The following is an 18,343-nucleotide window of genomic DNA, read 5'->3' as shown; positions in this document are numbered from 1 at the left end:
TTTTCTTTTTTTTTTTCCCCTTGCTAATGCATGGATTCTAATTATCACATTTTAACAACATAATAGATGACTTACCAGACAAACTGAACTCTGCTTTTAAGCATGGTGTTAGCTTGTCCCACTCCACTCAGAACCTCCTGGGTCTGCAGCACACAGCACAACCACTCTTGAGGACCACCCATTACCTTCTGCATGGCACCACATTCACATTTCCTCCAGATAAAATTTCCTTTCCACACCATGCTTGGCATCATTCCCAGCACCATTCCAGGCAGAGGTCAGGGCAGATGTTTCACTCCCACCCTCAAAACGGATGGCACAACATTTCTTGCTAAAACTGTTATCTGTTAGCACAATGCTACAGGGTTAGAAACATTTAATCAGATATTGCGAGGCTGCATCTTCCTGACACAAAACAGGCAAGCCATCACTAGAAATCATATCACCGATTTTACCAGTTATTTCTGAGAAACCAGGTGATCATGGCTTAAATTACTTTTCCTTTAGAAAGTCTCTGCAATTGTTTGTTGTCTTTTTTTGCACCTGAGGTCTGTGTCCTAATGGATGTTTCATAGACGACTCATCTGGTATCTGAATCAGAGACAGAAGCCTCTATTGACCTGTTTAGTAGGAAGTCAGCAATGATCATCATTGTATCTGACAAGTTTTAAGAAATTCCAGATAAATGGAAGTTGATAAACTACTTGCTGTTATACACCTGGCACTTTTGGATTTACAGGATTTATAGCTGCTGTTTCATTTCCAGTTTCTTGGCAATTAAAAGAAACTTAGGAAATCTTGAAACACAACGTAACTTCAACAGTAACATAAAGGACACTGCAGAGCTCAATGGCCATTTTTGCTATGGACATGATACTCTTTTTTTGAGAATGATATTGATTTACAGTCATAAAGACCTTTTCGTTTTCGAGGTTCCCTAATGTACGCTACAGGTAACTGCTCTGCTAACCACTGTTGTGTGCAGCTGGTCTGGAGAGCAAGAAATAAATATTGGTGTACTCCTTTCCACATCTTGGTGGACATTTTACTTGAATCAAACAATTATTTAGTATTTCCCTGGGTCTCTAATTTCTTTTCAGTTCTGCTGGGTCCCTAAGTGTTTTCACTGTCCATGAACTCTGAAACGATCAATTGCCCATCTTAAATGCTTGCAGGAAGGGAATTTTAAGTTAGAAAACACTAACTAGTGAGCCATAGGGTTGTACATCTGGGGGGATAGATGGGAGTGATTCCTGAGAGTAATTGCAGGCTAAAGGAGGAAGAGGAAAACTAAAATACTCTCAGTCAGACCAGAAGATAAATCTGTGTCTAAGCCAGGAATTAATTTGAGAAACTCATCAACTTGTCATATACCCTTGACCTCCAGCACGCATGAGAGTAGTCTTGTAAGGTCTGTGGGGGAAAAAGCTGTGTCCACCTGTGCAGTGGTACAATATCTTCACCATTATCACATATCAAATATTAAGAAACAGTTCAGTTCTCTCTGTTCAATAAATTGATAACAAACATGTTTAGCAATGGCTCTTGTTTTGGAAGAATTTCTTAACAGTCTCTACCGACTTGAAATCAATGACCTCTGCCAGTGCAGAGGAACCTTCCCTGAACCAATGGAACAGCACTGAGCAGAAGAGTGCCAGTTTATTGAATTATATGGTTGATTTTTGCCGATACCCTGAGTTGTTCTTGGAGGTCTTCCATTCACAATGGACAAGGCCCAAATTAGCTTACCTTACAAGACTTCTGTCCAAGTTTCTGTGGTTTCAGCTATAGGAACATATTTGCTTCAGAGAGAGCTGAGACCAGCAGGAACCATAAGGATGCTACTGCTGGCAGCAAATGAGATTTTATGTATCAGCACTGGGGCTTCACAGACAGTAGCGCTGGCTGTGGAAATCAGATTAGTAACTCCAACTAAACAGAGCTTAAGCCATTATAAAGTCAGTGGGAGGTCCTGACTGACCTTGGTGGGCCTTGGATCAAGTCCCAGGAAGAATATGACTGGCTGGACAGGGACAGTGTTATGGCAATGTTGTTCCTAGAAGACTGTTTTGACCATTAAATCAGTGTTTTTAGTGAACAGCTTTCTAACAGAGAGCCTGGGCAACTGGGAGGGTGGGTTGGCTGATTTTCGAAGACAGTTTCTTGAGTCATTGGCTGTCCAGACAAGTGATGGACAAGGAGCAGTCTAGTTTCTTCCCCTTAAAGTCTCTGGTTTTGGGCAAGTTGTCTCACACCCTTCTGTCCCACCTGCCCTCCTTGTGAAAGTAGAGAGAGATGCCACTTGAGATCCACAAATGGAAACTGCCACCCAAAGCCTGCAACAGCTACTTCTTTTTGGAAAAAGGAATAAATAGAGTGAATACGTAAACATGAACCTTGGCTATCTTTTTCCAGACTTGTTACTAAACTGGAGAAAAAAATGTTTTAGGGGCATCAGAATGTCTCACTCCTAATGCTATACAGAAAAGGGAAGAAAGACAGGGTCCATAGCCTGCCATTAAATATTCCTCGTGATTACTTGTTGTTAGAAGGGAGACGCAGCTATGCTAATACAGTGTGCTCACTACAAAAAAGCCTGTAATTGGGACAAGGCAGCCACAAAGTTTCCCACAGCTGGCAGGAATTGTGACTGTTCTCTTTGGTTTTAATCATGGCTTTTTAGAGCAGATCAGTAACAGCAACAATTAGCCTTTTAGATTGGTCCCAGAAATTACCATTTTTAAAATATGGTGACTCTGCAGGCACAAAACCAAAAGCTCTGAGCTCTGCATAAAATGAGCAGCCGCTCACTCTGGCTTGTTTGTCACCAGCGTGGTTTCTCCTTTGTTTCTGCTGAATTGTAGGTCTGAAACGCAGACAGGAACTTGCACAGATAGTCAAAAGGAAATATCCTTAGTCACCTCCCTTTCCTCAGGAAACCTACTCTCTGAGACAGCTTCTGCACTGAAGAACTGTCTGGCATGCCAGCTGTGTGAGGAGAAAAAGGAGACACAACCATGTGGTTACGCAGAGTAACACCAGACAAGATTGCTGGCTCTTAGTCAGCAGAATGGCTTTGAACCTCACCTGGTAGGAAGGGATTGACATAGAGCCATTCGGAATACAGAAATGAAAGAACACCAACTCAACAGAGGACCATCGGAGGTCATCAGAGCAGATGGCACTGCCACAGGTGGCTGTTGAGAAGGTCCTTTGGTGCACCTCCACACATGGCAGCGAGGCCTCGGCCCAGCTCCCAAGGCAGGCCGGAGCTCGCTCTGCCCATACCTGCCTCCTCTCAGCCACACAGAAATTTTTGCCTGCACAGCAAGATCATTCCATGAGCACAGCTTTTGTGAACGCTCTGTATTATCCACATAAGTCCTGGTGTACAAAGCTAGGTGTACCTATTTAAAAACTCTCTTCCTCCTCTGTGTGGCATTACCTATGCTTCATCCCTTGCAGGAGGGTTTGCCAGCACAGCAACACAAAGGAGCCTTTTCAAGTACAGATCTGGCCTTTGTGCCTCAAGGCTTAATTCTCTGATGCTAGGACTTCTTTGTACCACTCTGGCTTACAGAGTCTTTAAAGTACAAGTGAAAGTGCACGTCGATGTATCTGCGTGTCAGGTGGTAACAGGATGTTTCTTGCCTGCCTCAGAGAGTGAGGGAGTGGTGTTATCAACCAACACTTCCACCGGGCTTTGATTTCTCTCAGGAAAGCACTTTAACATTAACGCTCATTGCTCAGCCTGGCTGAAGGCTGCTGCAAATCCCACATGTGAGCTTCAAGGCATTGTGTCCCTGCCAGAATTTTGTGCCAGCTGCTATCCAGCTTCATTCGTCCCCAGACTTATTTACCTGTCCCAGTACTGCACATTCCCCAGGCAGCAACAAGGTGGGATTCCTGCACTGGGGTTGAAGGCCACTGACCCTCCCTAACAGCTCAGCTGGCACTGCAGTTGCACAGTGCTAATATCAGTACCATGATTGGCATGGATGTTGGAATAGCATTCCTGCACGTGGGAGTAACATCAGAGCATGGCAGCACTGCTTTGGGAAATACTACTGGCATTAGAATAATAGGCATTGGTGTCCAAGGAGGCTTTGGGGTGATTTCCTCAGATACCCGTGCTACTATTACATTTATGTGCCTTTGTTTGAACTACAGCTTCTGTTGACAAACTAGAGCTCCAATAGTTTTATTTCAAATAAATCTCTGATTAGAGCATTTAGGAATAAAATGTAGCAATTTAGTCTTTCTGGCAGTGGAGAGTAAAACGTCATCTAGTACATAATGTCCTATTTCTACAAAATATAAAGATGATATATTCCCTGGATCAAGTTTTCCAACCAATGCAACTAGAAAATGGCGAGATAATAGAATCCTCATAAACAAGAAATGCTGACAGACGCCACTCCATATCTAGCTAATCTAGCCATAAATGATTCTGACATTTCCTTGCATTATTTGTCACAAAATTGTTGGAAAATTTAGGAAGTCATCACTTTTCAACATCATAATTTGTCTTTCTCTGTATGCACTGTAGACCTAGGAAGGAAAGAGTCAAAGCTACTATTACAGGGGCTTTCAAAGCAAAGGAAAATCAGCTTTATTGAGCAATCCTGAACAAGTAATAATATGGGGAGTTTAGGCTGAGCCTTTCATCCCAATGGGCTCCGTGTACATATGGACAGAAGTGCAAAGTACCCATTTTTTGCTTCAAGCCTGTCATTCACTATGTATGTTCAATCAAACAGCATTGAAAGGTGGAAGTGCTGATTTTGTCTATGGTGACTGATAATGGGTTTAACACCTCCCTGGGAAACTGCAATAGGAATTGGCAGGAATATAAACCTTATATTTCCTGAGGTCATATTTTGCTTTTAAAATGTGATTTTTTGCTGCTGTAAATATGGTGAATACTGAGCCAAAGCCATCATTAAGGCTTGCATGTTCCACATTTTGCATTACTACACTTGGCTACATCAAAATCTGCGCATAACAGACACAGCAGGAGTCTGATAAACCAAATGCTTTTTGAATGCAGTTACTAGTTTAACGCTGGGCTTTCATTTATTCTTACCTTATGAAGTTATTCATCGAGGCAATGTGCATTAATAGTAAACCAAGAGGTACTTTATCCAATCAGAACATGGCAAGGAGAAATGCTATTATAATAACTATGAATGATTATATAGCGCCATGGCTTCATATAGGAAAGCAAAGGATAATGTGTTTATTTCAAACACTACAATGGGCAGTATTTCCATCCCATAACTTCCAAAAGCATATTCTTTTTTTATATGTCTGCAATAATTGACACTAAGATGGAGTACAAATGACTTAGTACTTGCATTAGGCTTACACTGCTGACCTCCTTCCTCCATACTCATCGCTCTCCAAATGTTACATTTGAGGCAAACATCCTCTTCATTGCTTAGTATTTCACTCTACATCTTTCTTCAGTTCCAGAAGTATCTCTTAGTAATGCAAGTGCCAAGCATTAACAGACATGTTTTAATAGAAAAGTCAGGAGAACTCTCCTATAGCAAGAGCAGAGCCTTAATCAAAACTGGATGAGGTAGAAGATATAAATGTGCTTTCCACATTTTGGAGACTGTTAGTACAAAGACATGTAACCTTAACCTTGTGCATGCCCTCTAGATTACAAAGATCTCAGGTTTTCTTTATCATGCTTTGTGGTTTTGTGGTTTATACATAACTCTTGTCTAAACTTAAAGTTATTTTCCCCAAAAAAGTGTTTTTGTTTTTGTTTTTGTTTTTAAGACCAATTAAAAATTCAACAGCTCATAAAAAATTCAAGAAAAGCCATCTCTTATAATGAAAATTTTAATTGATATCTGCTGGAATATGTTATCAGAATCATTATTGAAATTCTATTTTTGCTAAGCATTTTTATTAAAGAAAAAATAAGTGTTTTATTAAAAGAAATGTAACACGTTTTAGTGCCTTCAAATGAAAACTAGTTTGCTTAATGAATTGTGTGTCATTCAAGGCAATCTTTTTTTCTGGGGAGCCATACTTGATAACATTATCAAATCCAAAGCAAAATCTAGAGAAATTTTCCTAGCCTAACTGACAAAGCTTCTTTATTGCTGGAGAGTATTTAACTTGCTGGTTGAATGAAAGTAAAATAGAAAAAATAACTGGGGGGAAAAAAAAAGTAATGTCTATTTCTGCCTAAGATGGTCTATAACTTCAAGACAGTGTCCTGCTAATTGCAAAAAGCATGACTCATTCAAGTCATAAATCAGCATTTCTTGAGGCAGCAAATACAGCCTTTAAAATTCATTGCAGTAAGACTGCTTTATTACACCACTGGAAACAGTTTCTCAACAGCAGCTCCCTATTCCGTGCTGGTATCTCTGCCAAGATTTGATAAGACAAACAGGGAGGCTGGGACGGAAAAGAGAGAAATGATGAAAGAAAACTTTGCTGCAAATTAGTTACAAAATGGTTTTAAGCTATCTCATTTCAAGTGTCTTTCTCCTCCTCCGCACTGTGCAGTATCTCTTCCAGGAGGGCTGGATTATGCTAAGCGACCATCAGACTGGGCTCATTCCCTATTCAGGCAATCTCTCAATGGCAGCTCTCCCCAGCAAGAGGTGGGGAGCAGCCCTTAGGATTTTGCTCACATTGCTCGAAACATCAGCAGGAACACTGAGCTATTCACCAATGACAGCTCTCTTTTCAGGGATCTACCTTCCCCTCTATTATGTTTTGCCTCGTTCCTTCTGCCCCATCCCAGATTTATGCACCTTTTTCTTTCCAATCTTAGCCAGCCTCTCCCTCCAGCATATCATCACCCTGCCATGCCTTCCTGACCAGGAGGAAGAAGTGATTATTCTGCAGCTCGCAGTGACACTCGCACTCCATCACATGAAGGGAGTTTTGGGATGATGATCTGCAGCCCTCCTGAAACTGTGTAAAAATTAACACATTAATAAATAAATAAATCTGTGGTCTGTTGATCTGACCCTGGGCAAAACACGGCTCTGGCTGTGGCTGTTTTACTTCTAATCGCAACAGAAGAACAGCTTCCAGTCGGTCTTAGTTGTAATTTTTTATCTCACTGTCCAGCTAAGTCAATCAATTGCTGCAAACTGTGTCATGCTCCAGGGTAAAGAATAACAGAGAATTATTCAGCTAAACCGTACAAAACTTGTTCCTACTGCTGTGCATATATGTTGAAACAGCAGCCTGTCCCTGGCTTGCTAGGTAATGCCGTCAGTCCATAAAAAGACAGCTACAGCTCCTCCACTCTCAGGAAAATAGACAAAAAAGCCATCGTTCACCCCGGGAAATGTCCATGAAATAATTACTCCCTCCAAAACAATTATATCCACAAAAGCTCCTTCTCCTCAGAGGGAAAATCCTTGTGGAGGCTCTTCCCAATTAAGGTTTAATATATGACTCTATTTCTCCAGGAAAAGGGTTGTTCTCGCTCCCACTGGAACCACTCGGAAGCTTTAATGGTCTTTGAACCAAGCCCAGTGATGATGCATCTTCATTAGCAATAGGAGTGCTCCTCTGTTTCAGGTTTTTCCATGTTTTTGAATGCTTATCCATCACTCTGTGGAGCGCTGGGGATGAGAAATAGGACATAAAAATCACACAAAGAAGTGAGATTTCCTACTGACTCGGCCACTCCTCACGTCTGCTTCAGGGCCTGCATGCAGGATGGGATTTTCGGTAATGTTTGGCCAAAAGTTCCTGCCTCTAACACCAGAACAGCTGGGAAATGGGGTTGGGTAGCTCAGCACCATACTGGATGCACTCCAGTGCTCCCTCTGAGGCCTTCAGGGCCATGGCTGGAGGAGCAGGACATGTTCTGCTGGGCTGTTCAGCTCACTCCTGCCCCACAGCCATTCTCAGCTCTGGGGGCTGGGAGCTGGCAAGGCAGGGAAAGAAAATGAAAAATAAAGCAACTTTCTTGCTGTGGGCCTCAGTAAAACTGCTTCAGAGTGACTCGTGTTTCAACTGTCCCACAGCAACTACCTCTAGGGGTCCTGGGATGAGCAGGGATTTTTTTAATTGAATTATTATTTAATTTCTGTCCCATGTGTAGCACCTGATCTGTCTGGCTGCTAGGCTAGGAGCTCCCTGCAGGGTCCCTGTAACATGACGAGGAAGAAGAGAGATTTCCACTGACTCCCAGGGGCATTGCATCAGCTCTCCCATACTTCCATCACCTTGTTTATGCTTTCCTGTATATCCCATGACTTTTCCCAACACACTGGGGGCAGATATTAATATTGATCACCACTCTTCTTTCCATCACACACAGACACAATTCTCTCCCTCTCACTTCCATGACAGTTGTCAATCTTTTTCTTTACCCAGTTCTGGGTATTGTACAAGCTCTTCTTTGTATTATCTCACTTCTGCTCAGTAAATGACTCTTCTCAATCAAATCCGTGCTACAAAATCTTTGCCACATGCTGCTTACCTGAAGTTCCCTCTAATTCTTCTAGCAGTGTGCTTTCCAAAGCTTTGCCTTCTTGCTGTTGCTGTCTGTGCAGCATTTCATGCTGATGCCTTGCAGGATTTCTTTTCCTAGCTCCTGCAGCTGCGTAGAATTTCTTTTTAAAGTGTCCATGGGTCTTCTTGATCCCCGGGTGCCTGTAGGTGCCAGTGATGATTGTCAGCTGCAGTACAACATGGTTGTGCCATCCCACAAATCACCAAAGCATCTTAATGGTTGTTTGTAAAAAAAAAAATAATAATGATAAACATTCTCTCATCATAGGTAGTACTCAAAAAAGCTATTGGATATGAATCAAACAAAAACAAATGCAGCATGCAAAGGCTCCCATTCATCTCAGAGGTGTTAACTCTGGTTCTTAATACTGGTAAAACCAAGATGGTAAAACTAAGATGAATAGGAGCTACAGAAAATATTAGGCTATTCTTTGAGAACCTCAGACGCTAATTAATGCCTACCCATCAAGTGATTTTAAAGGAGAACCAATGTCTTGGTGTATTAGGGTTGCTAACTTGTTGGTATAAAAATGTAGAATTACACCCCCATTTCCTTCTGAGCTTAAAATCCAGTTTGTCCTGTGTTTCTATCCAAATTGAAATAGAGAAGGAGATACATTAGTCTCACCACAAAACACTGCATCTGACCCTGAAAACCCAACCCATGCCTCCAAGAACCCTTAAACCTGATTTTTCCCCAGCAGCTTTGGCTCTGCAGCTGGCACTGAAAACATTTCTGGAAGGAGTGGAGCATTCACAGCTTGAGATCAGGTGAAATAAGCAGGAGAGCAACCTGGCAAAAACAACTCTGGGGGTGCTTGGATCATGCTGTGCAGAAGCACAAGGTCTTGCACCAAGGGCTGTGATCCCAGCCAGCTCAAGCAGCCTGCACCTGGGGTGCACAAGTGTGTACACCCTGAGGAATCATTTCCAAAGCCTCCGAGTTCCTCTTTGCTCAAAGGAAGTGCTATTGTTGACCATAAACCAATAGTCAGCTTTTTATGATATCTATATTGGTTATTAAATTTCTGAACTCTGTAAGAAAAATTAGAAATCCATGTGAGAGTTCCTTGTGAATATACAATGAAATCGTTTCATTCAGGGCAGCTGAGCTGCTTATCAAATAAATGAATAAATCAAAGTATTCCTTCTTAATGTGGAACTTACATCTTTAATAAACATCAGATGCATGTTCTCATGAGAATTGTATTATACAACTTCCTTTATTGATTCATGTATTAATATCATTTTGTATTAAGCTAGTACATAATTGATGATATGGAAGTGTTTTTGTATTACAACTCCTTCACTGCATAATATAACCCACTTATCATATTTTCAACTCAAAATTCAGAAAGTCCATGGGTGCATTATACACTGAAATGTACAAATTAACTATAGAAAAGTACAGTATATCATTTGCAAACCGTATGTAAATATACAGTGCTAAATGCTTACTTTGATATAGTTCAGGTTGAAAGGTATACATCAGCTAATAGAAAAAAAAAAATCTAAGTGCTCATTAGAATGGAAAAAAAAATGCAGAAAACAAGACTTGATCTAGCAATTTGAGTGCAATATAGAGCCTATATGGCTACAATTATCAACTGTCCCCCAGGAAAAACTGCCTGTCTCCAGTGACTCCAGTGCTGGCACTACCTTCCTGCAGCATAAGGAGCCACTCACTGTAAGTAAAAGAAGCAGGAGAAATCCCTCAGGGGAATTATTTTTCTTTAGGTTTGGCGGTCTTGTTTTGTTTTGTTTCACCTGTGATTGCGTTAACAGGCTTCAGCACTGCTTCCATATCTAATACAGTGAGATCACAAAAGGAGCCTGCTCTCTCTTATAAAATCCATTTAAAACTAAGCTCAGAAAGGCAGACAAGGAAACCTTTCTGCCAAACATATCAGGGCGATGGTGACAGAGACCTTACTCTGCAGTCCAGTGTTTCCTTGGGTTGACTTACCAGGGCTTCATCCTCAGGAGCTCATTTTACAGGTGCTGAGCAGAACTATTATTATATGGCACCTCTTCTTAATATTTTCACCAAGGGAAAAAACAATGGTTTGCAGGGGGAACATGCATGAATCCTTGGTCGTATGCAAAGGAAAAGAGGGTTTGTTTCTATGCTTCTGCAGCACCAGCAATCTGCCCTCAGCCTAGCAGAGGGATGGATGAGATGCCACTACCTTCCCATGGACCTGTGCCAGCACAGAATCAGTTCCAAGTTTTTAGATGCTGTTCAATTACCTGTTATCGCTACCATGCTGTTACACAGCTAAATAGCTCTTAGCTTTAATTGAACTTGGGAAAATAACTAAGGAAAAACATTTTTTTTTAAAGACACCGACTAGCTGTGACCATTCCATTGAAATTCCTGGTTTCTGCATCATCATGCTTCAATGTTCACTGAATGTCAAAGTGTTATACCAGTGTTATAGCATGAAGTTAGAGCTATATTGATGTTACAAATGTACACTTTGCCCTCACGTTTGTTTTTGGATGGAGTTGGTCTTTGCTTCTGCTACCTACTCTGGTCCTGATCCTCAAGATTATGTGAGTGCCCAGCACCTACTGCTCCAAAGATGCTGCCTGTGAGGCACACAGCCGTTCTCCTCCACTAGGAAGGGCCTCATTGGTGCTCTCACAATCACCATCATACAGCCAAAGAGTTCAAATATAGTGCTTCATAAGGCACTATATGCAATTCATCTGCTCTGCTTCCATTGCCATACACTTTCCCACCCACTAATAATGTCCATCCTGTGCTCAGAAAAGTGATTATTAAATATTCATGTTTCAGGAACAGATACTTCATCCACAGATCTGCCCACATCAAGTGCAGTAGTCCCACTAATCTCCTTTAGTCTTTCTCCCCAGTACAGTATAATTTACAGCAGACTCAAAATATGAGTTAATGCATCTTTTTTTCATTACCTTCTCCCCAGCTTGAAAATTTATTATGCATTCCAGCTAGTTTGACGAGGGTCAGATGCATATGGGACGTTTCATATGCTGCATTTCAAATCAGGCACAAGCATAAGGCACAGCTCTTAGATGTCTGGAATGGAGCGTAGCTGCCCCTGCCTGGGGACATCAGTGACAAAACTCACATTGGCCTGAATAATTCAAGATGAAACCCCAAGTAGCTCCCTTTTTCCTGTTTCTAATGATTTGTAAATATTCCTACTACTATATTAATTGAACTGCAAAACTGAAAATGCACCTACTGTCCATTTGGTCTTTTTTTTTTTTTTTTTTTAGTATTTTATTCTCAGGGATCTTTTTAACAGCAAACTATAACTATGGGAGATTCACTGGCCATCTGACTTGATCAAAGTCACAAAGATCTTTCAAACAAGAATAGCTAATATTTCTGCTCGCCCTTTTTGGTAAGCAGATTAGTAACAGAAAATACATTTTTTCCCCAAATCATCCTTGCCTTTTGCATAACTAGCATTGCACATGTGAATGCTTCGATGCCTATGTGTTAGCACGAAGCAACGCTAACACTTTACAGATGTGGAAGCATTAAAAATACATTGCTATTGAATTGCTGAAGCAACTGGCTGAATTGTCTTCTGCAGCTCCAAAACAATATCGCTTCATGCCACCTGTATTGGCTTGCCCATCTGGATCCAGAAATCTCATTTCACAATACCCACATATCAGTGCTCTGGGCTAATTCTCATACCCAGTTTCTTTCCTTGGTCCCACACCCACAACACAGAGCAGGCAGGAGGGGTGCAGTTTCCTGAGAAGGAGCAGGTGCTGGCACTTCCCATGCTGACAAGGTCTCGGACAGATCCGAGGCAGCAGGCTGTCACGGCATCACCCACCAGTAGGATTAACATCTGAGGGCACTGTGTGAATACATACATATATCGTCTATCATCTATCTATCTGCATGTCCTCAGGATGCCTTCCTTTCCAACCCTCGCTTTGAGATAGTAGGTGATGGAGGGCCCAGCCACTTCTGCACCAACTTCTCCTACAAAACCACTTCCTGGCTCTTCTCTGACACACCAACACTGCCTGTTCACTGTCAGAAAGGGTGCTCAGGCCTCCTGGCTACCTTCCAGTTCCCGGGGACAGGCAATGACCCACACAATGTGACTTTTTAACTCCCTCACCTCAAAATGACCTGCCACTTCCCCATCCCCTGGCTCCTCTGAGCAGTAAACAAGAAGTTCTCCTCCAGGAGCAGCACGATCCATTATTAATCTTGCATCACCGTGTCTGGGACTTTCAGTCCAAAACAGAAATAAAAAGACTGCAGCAACGGGCAGACTAGGGCTGCAATCAGAGCAGGGTCTGTAATTTAATAGAACTACCTGGAGTAATGCTGTAATCTCCAACAGGCTTCAGAAGTAGTTCAGAGAGAGATTCCCTAAATCCTCAAATCAGCTACAAATATACAGTTGCATTACTACTATGGATTGAAATGTCTTTGAAGTCAATAGAGAAATTCTTTTTTTTTTTTTTTTTTTTATAGGTTCATGTGTTTATATATATATATGTCTCCCTAGGGGTTTAATCGGTCTTGAGGGTCCATGAAGAGCCCATAGCTGAGACCCTAAGGAAAGGCAGTCTGAGAGCTGTCTGTCTGTAGGGGTTTGTTGAAAAGTCTTTTGAGAAGATATTTTTTTTTCTATTAACCACCATATTTTTTTTCCTACTTTTTGGCAAGGTGAGAGTTGGCTCTATTCTGTAACGTAGACATCACCACCTCAGAGCACGTTCCCAAGGAGGCCAATTTAAAGACTGACAAGAAAATCACCCCTTCTATTTGGACAGAAAGAAAATGATATTTTTCCAGCTGGAAAGGGAAAAAAAAATAAAAAGGCAAGAAAACAAACTAAACCCTGTTGTGTAATGCTGCCCAGTACTGCTGGACAAATCAAGGGAAGCTTGAGGTTTTGCCAGACTAAGGATCACAGTGATGGGATGAGCCTGTTGAGCTTTATTTGATTGTACCAGAGCACTGACCTTCCCCACACTGTTATTGCCTGGTGCAGGAACACGCCCTGTCTGAGGGCGGATGGAGCAGATCAGAGTAGACAAAGGGAACCGAGGTGAGAGACAGGTAAAAATAAATGCGGGTATCTTCCAGAGGGCACAAATCAGTTCAGGAACCTTGGACATTTAAATTTAATCAATGGCTGTGAAAGTGCTTCCAAATCAGAGAGCAGCTTTCTGTGGTGGGAGGGAAAAAGTGTTTTGGTGAGGAAAAAAATGTTTTTGGATTCAGGAATATATTTCTATGTATTTTTGTCTCATTGATTTGGGGGTGGGAGTTAAAAAAATAACTGGTTAAGGGCTGCCCTTAGTAGCCTTGTCAGTACCTGGACACAAGCCCCTCCATACAGGTCCAGATGCTGATGCCCCGTGAGGCTGAACCCACCCTCCAAAATCCCAGGGAGAGCAGAACATTGTGTGGGCTCAGCCAGAGGTCACTGAGGGCTCTGAATGAGCTCTGCCTGTGGATTGTATGGAGCTAAACCCCCAGAACCCGGTGTCCCTGCAGTACAAACAGAGAAAAGTTAATGCAGAAATTAGCAGAAAACCCAAGGGCATATTTTTACCAAATCATTTACAGTTGTGCTCTCTGTTTCTTTGTTTAAATGCAGGCCAAATAAAACTGAAAGAAACTGTTAATGTAGACCAGGAATGAAAGGCTAAGTGAGGTGAACATTGTGGATGGGCAAAGCATGGGTAAGGAATTACAAGCCTCAAGCTTCTTTAAATGTCTTTCTATTGCTAATTAAAAAGCCATGCAGAATTTCCCATGGGAGGCATCAAGGAAATTGAGCCTCGTGGTGGGAGTCTGAGCAAGAGATGGGATGTGGCCACTTTCCTTGGCCATTTATTTTCATTTATTTTCTGCCGGGCTTCTTTCCCTGTCCTGTCCCACCCCATCACCACACTGCTGCCCCCAGCCACCCTGCCCACAGGCGAGGAGCAGAGGGCACCATCCCAAAATCCTCTCCCCGTCCCCCCAGCCCAGAGCCTTTCCTGCCTCTGTACCTTTGCAACAAGCATCTCAACCTCCACGCTCACTGGAATAATCTTATGTCATGTTCACAGAGATCAGACGGGATTTATTTCTAGATGAAACTCGGCTGATAATACAAAGCAAGTTATTAATCCACTCAGGCCAGCCATCTAACACCCAAAGCCTGTTACTCTTGCTGGCTGGGAAGAGGTATTTGATTGAATCAAGGGGGATTTGCTTAGCTCTCTCTTCTTGTTTGACTTAGAAGCTGCTTAAAATTTGCTGCTGGGGTTTGTGCCCCTGCTGGCACTGCAGCACCAGAGACTGAACCCATGGGCTGCAGCTGAGGCTGAAATAGGAACAAGAGACAGGATTTGTGTGCTCTCCGCTATGGTCTTTGGTATCAAGATGCCAGGACTGGAAGACTGGAAATAAGAGAACTCTGATCATCTGTGGATTTTTTTTCTATTTTTTTATCTTGAATATTCATTAAATATCTCTTCCTTTTGGTCTACAAACTCAGCTTCCTGCTGCTCCTCCAGCTATGGTTTGCAAGCTCTCCATCTTCACCTCTCCTTCCATGAGGCTCAAGATCCTGCTCACTCCAGACCCCGCTCATAAGGCTCCCATCAAGTCCTCAAGTTGGGGACCCCACTGCCCAGCTGCCCCCACCAGAGCCCTGTCCCCAGTCAGGGCAGGTCCCTACACTCCCTGCGCCCCCAGCTCTGCTCCCCCAAGCCCTGCTGCCAGCCAGGTGACATGCCAGGAAAACAAACCCCTTCAGCCCTCACCACCACCTGCAGGGGAAATTTGGGGTGTTTGGGAAGCTTTGAAGATCAGGGGAGTTTTGAGCAGTCACGTTTGTGTACCTCTGTGCTGGCAAACTCTGATTTCTCTATAGCGGTGGTTTAGATCTGTCAAAAGTCTGTGTTTAACTGCTGTTTTAACCAGCGGGGACTGGATTTTCTCTCTTTCTCTTAGAGGGTTTGATGAGAGAACTGGTATCAAGAGGATCAGCCAGAGAGTGATGATAATGCTTTCAGCATCTGAGCCAAAGCCCGCTGCCTTTACTCAAAGCCTTTACTCGTTGACTTCAGCGGCGCTGATCAGCCCTGCACACCGCCGCAGGACGGGGCAGGCTTTGCTTTGAATACGGCTTCAGAGCTAGACACCAAAGTTTCCAAAGGCCAAGGTGGGGTCCAGGCACGGAAGTTTATGAATAGGCAGGGGGACAAGGGAGAAGAAAGGAAGGAATTTTTTTTTTCCTTCCACACCTTTGTCACTGTTGCTCCCATTATATTTCTTGTTCAGGTATTCCTCAATGGCTCCTAACGGATGTGAAAAGAAAGATACGTCAACTTATTTTCGAGAGAGAGATGTAAAACCTAAAGGTATTGCGTAAATAAATAGATAAAAATGAGGGGAGTGAATAAAGTAAGAAAAAATAAATAAATATTTTGTGAGACTGACAGAAAGGCATGAGTTTAACTCCTCTTTCACGTCGTCTGATATCAGCTAAATGTAAGTAACGCAATTTTCCCCGTCTCTATTTATTGCATTAAGCATAAACTCTGCCATCTAGGGAGACAAGCAGCTGACGTGCTGTGACAAGCTGCCCAAGTTCCCGCAAGCAGGAGGCTCCCGAGCAGCCCCAATAAATGAAGACTCCCCCCCCGTGCTCCTAACGGAGCGCACCCACACAGGGTGCCCACGATCTGCCTCTCAGCGCCCGCACAAGGCTCTCCAGAAATAAATGAACAAGCGGCACGTGGAAAGGCTGGCGGTGGGAGCAGCACTTGGTAGCAAACCTGAACTTCTGCACCTCGTGGCAGTCGTTGTTGCTGCTTTAAATCGGGAACTAAATGAGCAGTTGCAGGCCCAAGCCTGCGACCACCCAAGGGTTTAAATAAACATCTTCACTAAGCTGCTGCTTGGCACCGTGTATTTTTGTTGGGTGAGACCGTAGGCTCCCACTTCCTTCTCAGGCTCTCTGCCTCGTTACACACTAAAAGCCGGAAATTAATTAGCTGCTTGCATAAAATGGAGGAGGGCTGAGGGAAGGTGCGACAGAGACAGGTGGCTGTCACAGGGGAACGTCTCTTTGTGTAAATACCCGTATCCATTTGCAGGCTCCAGAAAACCTCATCCCTGAGAAAATATATGCCAGATGCGAGCCATCTGATACGTGCTCTGCTCCTCTGCAGCAGCTTCCCCTCTGCAGCCCCTGGTTAATTATAACTTTGAGGAATAGCAGTCTATAATCATGTGTGTGGAAACTCATTTCTCTTTAAATGAAACCTGGCTAAGAGTTGCTTTTTACTGGAACAATTTTCAAATAAACAAGCTCTGAAACTTAAAAGGAATCTTAAACTCCATTAAATAATACAGTTCCTTAGCAGGAATTTCTCCTGGGAAGCGATGTCTTCTATTCAAGTGCCATGTTATGACAAGCATGACAGACTTGATAGCGATCTGTTCCAACTCATGACATTGCTTAAATTAGGTTAGATAGAATCTGTGCAGGCTTTCTAAGGAAAGCTCCTCTGGGTGAAAGCACTATTATTTTTGTTAATGGCTGTGAATTATGATTTTCTTCTCCTAGGAGTCATAAACTATGTTGCTACACAGTAGTACATCATGTAATGTATGTAATACATGATTCCTTAGTAGGGGAGGAAACTATTACATTCGCATACATTAGAGCTAGAGTTGTAATCAGAATGTGTTTTCCCACTTCCTCCACTGAATATTTATGGCTTTCTTAGCCACTTCCCCTTCTGCTACACATGTCTCTTGCTTGACCTGGTGTCTTGCTCTATTTTATTCAGGCTCGGGAAGGGTATGTGTTTACAGCACGTTCCTGTTGCTCTGCAAACACCAAGTGACTGGCTTTCCTTCAGATTGCTTTCCAAGCCTCACACATGCTGCCATGCATAGGCAGCCGCAGCCTCGGCAACGCGAAAAGACAGATGGAGGCAGAAAACAACTTAACTCCACCTCTGTGGGCTCACGAGCACATCAGGGCACCAGACAGCAGCTGATGGCACCAAGGACACTTGCAGGTAAACAAGGGGATTTTAAGGTTGTAGCAGCACTCTGCAGCCTGAGTAGTCTCAGGAACACCACAGCCAGCAAGTGACAATTCATACCTTCGAGGGCTGCCAGACAGGGCTATGAGAGAGGACAAACCAGCCCATCCTCCTGCTTCGGTCCTCTCCTAAGCGAAAATCTCTGCACAGCCATTAGCAGCAGGGTAGGAAGGCACAGGGCAATGCATTCAGGGCTGTGACACTGTTTTCATGCAGTTGCTTCCGAGGGCTCAGATCTTCAAAGGTGCAACTGGGCTCCTAAGTCACCAAGGTCTTATTCAGAAATCCTGCTCAGCAGTCCACCCATGCTTGTATTCTTCCACAGCTTTGATCATTCATGGCTTGAATTTAATAAAAGCCATTCAAGTGCAAAGCCAGATGATGAGGAGATAAAACTTAAAGGGTTTGTTCTGAGCTTAAGTGAACCCACCTATTTCCTCATCAATAAAAAGCAAGCTGAGAGGCGACTGACACCCATTTGTAATTTGCAGAGGAGCTGGAGGCCATCTGAGCAACTTAGACAAAGAAAATCAGCAATTACACTGGTTTTGATGCTATACATCATCACAGAAATGAAGAAACAAAGCTGGAGGACTCTCGGAAGGATCAGAAGACAATACCCTATCAGGTCACATTAACTCAGGACTTTGGGAGAAATTCCTTTTGAATGTTATAAAGCAACAAAAAGAGCATGAAGTTCGGAGAAAGGCTTTTGGACCTCAAGCACACAAATCCACGCTTGGTCTGTTTTGCT

General features: G+C 43.0%; 1 long non-coding RNA gene across 1 annotated transcript; it reads right to left on the bottom strand.

The window, feature by feature from the left end:
• Positions 1–6,311: 6,311 nt before the first annotated feature.
• Positions 6,312–8,807, bottom strand: LOC106014426 (uncharacterized). Its single transcript, XR_001185749.5, has 2 exons — positions 8,474–8,807; positions 6,312–7,607 (listed from the first exon to the last, which is right to left on the bottom strand). It is a non-coding gene; the product is annotated as an uncharacterized lncRNA (long non-coding RNA).
• Positions 8,808–18,343: the final 9,536 nt, after the last annotated feature.

The sequence above is a fragment of the Anas platyrhynchos genome, chromosome 13 (assembly GCF_047663525.1).
Source record: "Anas platyrhynchos isolate ZD024472 breed Pekin duck chromosome 13, IASCAAS_PekinDuck_T2T, whole genome shotgun sequence".
NCBI classification, from domain to species: Eukaryota; Metazoa; Chordata; class Aves; order Anseriformes; family Anatidae; genus Anas; species Anas platyrhynchos.
This window is presented reverse-complemented; position numbering and strand designations above follow the sequence as displayed.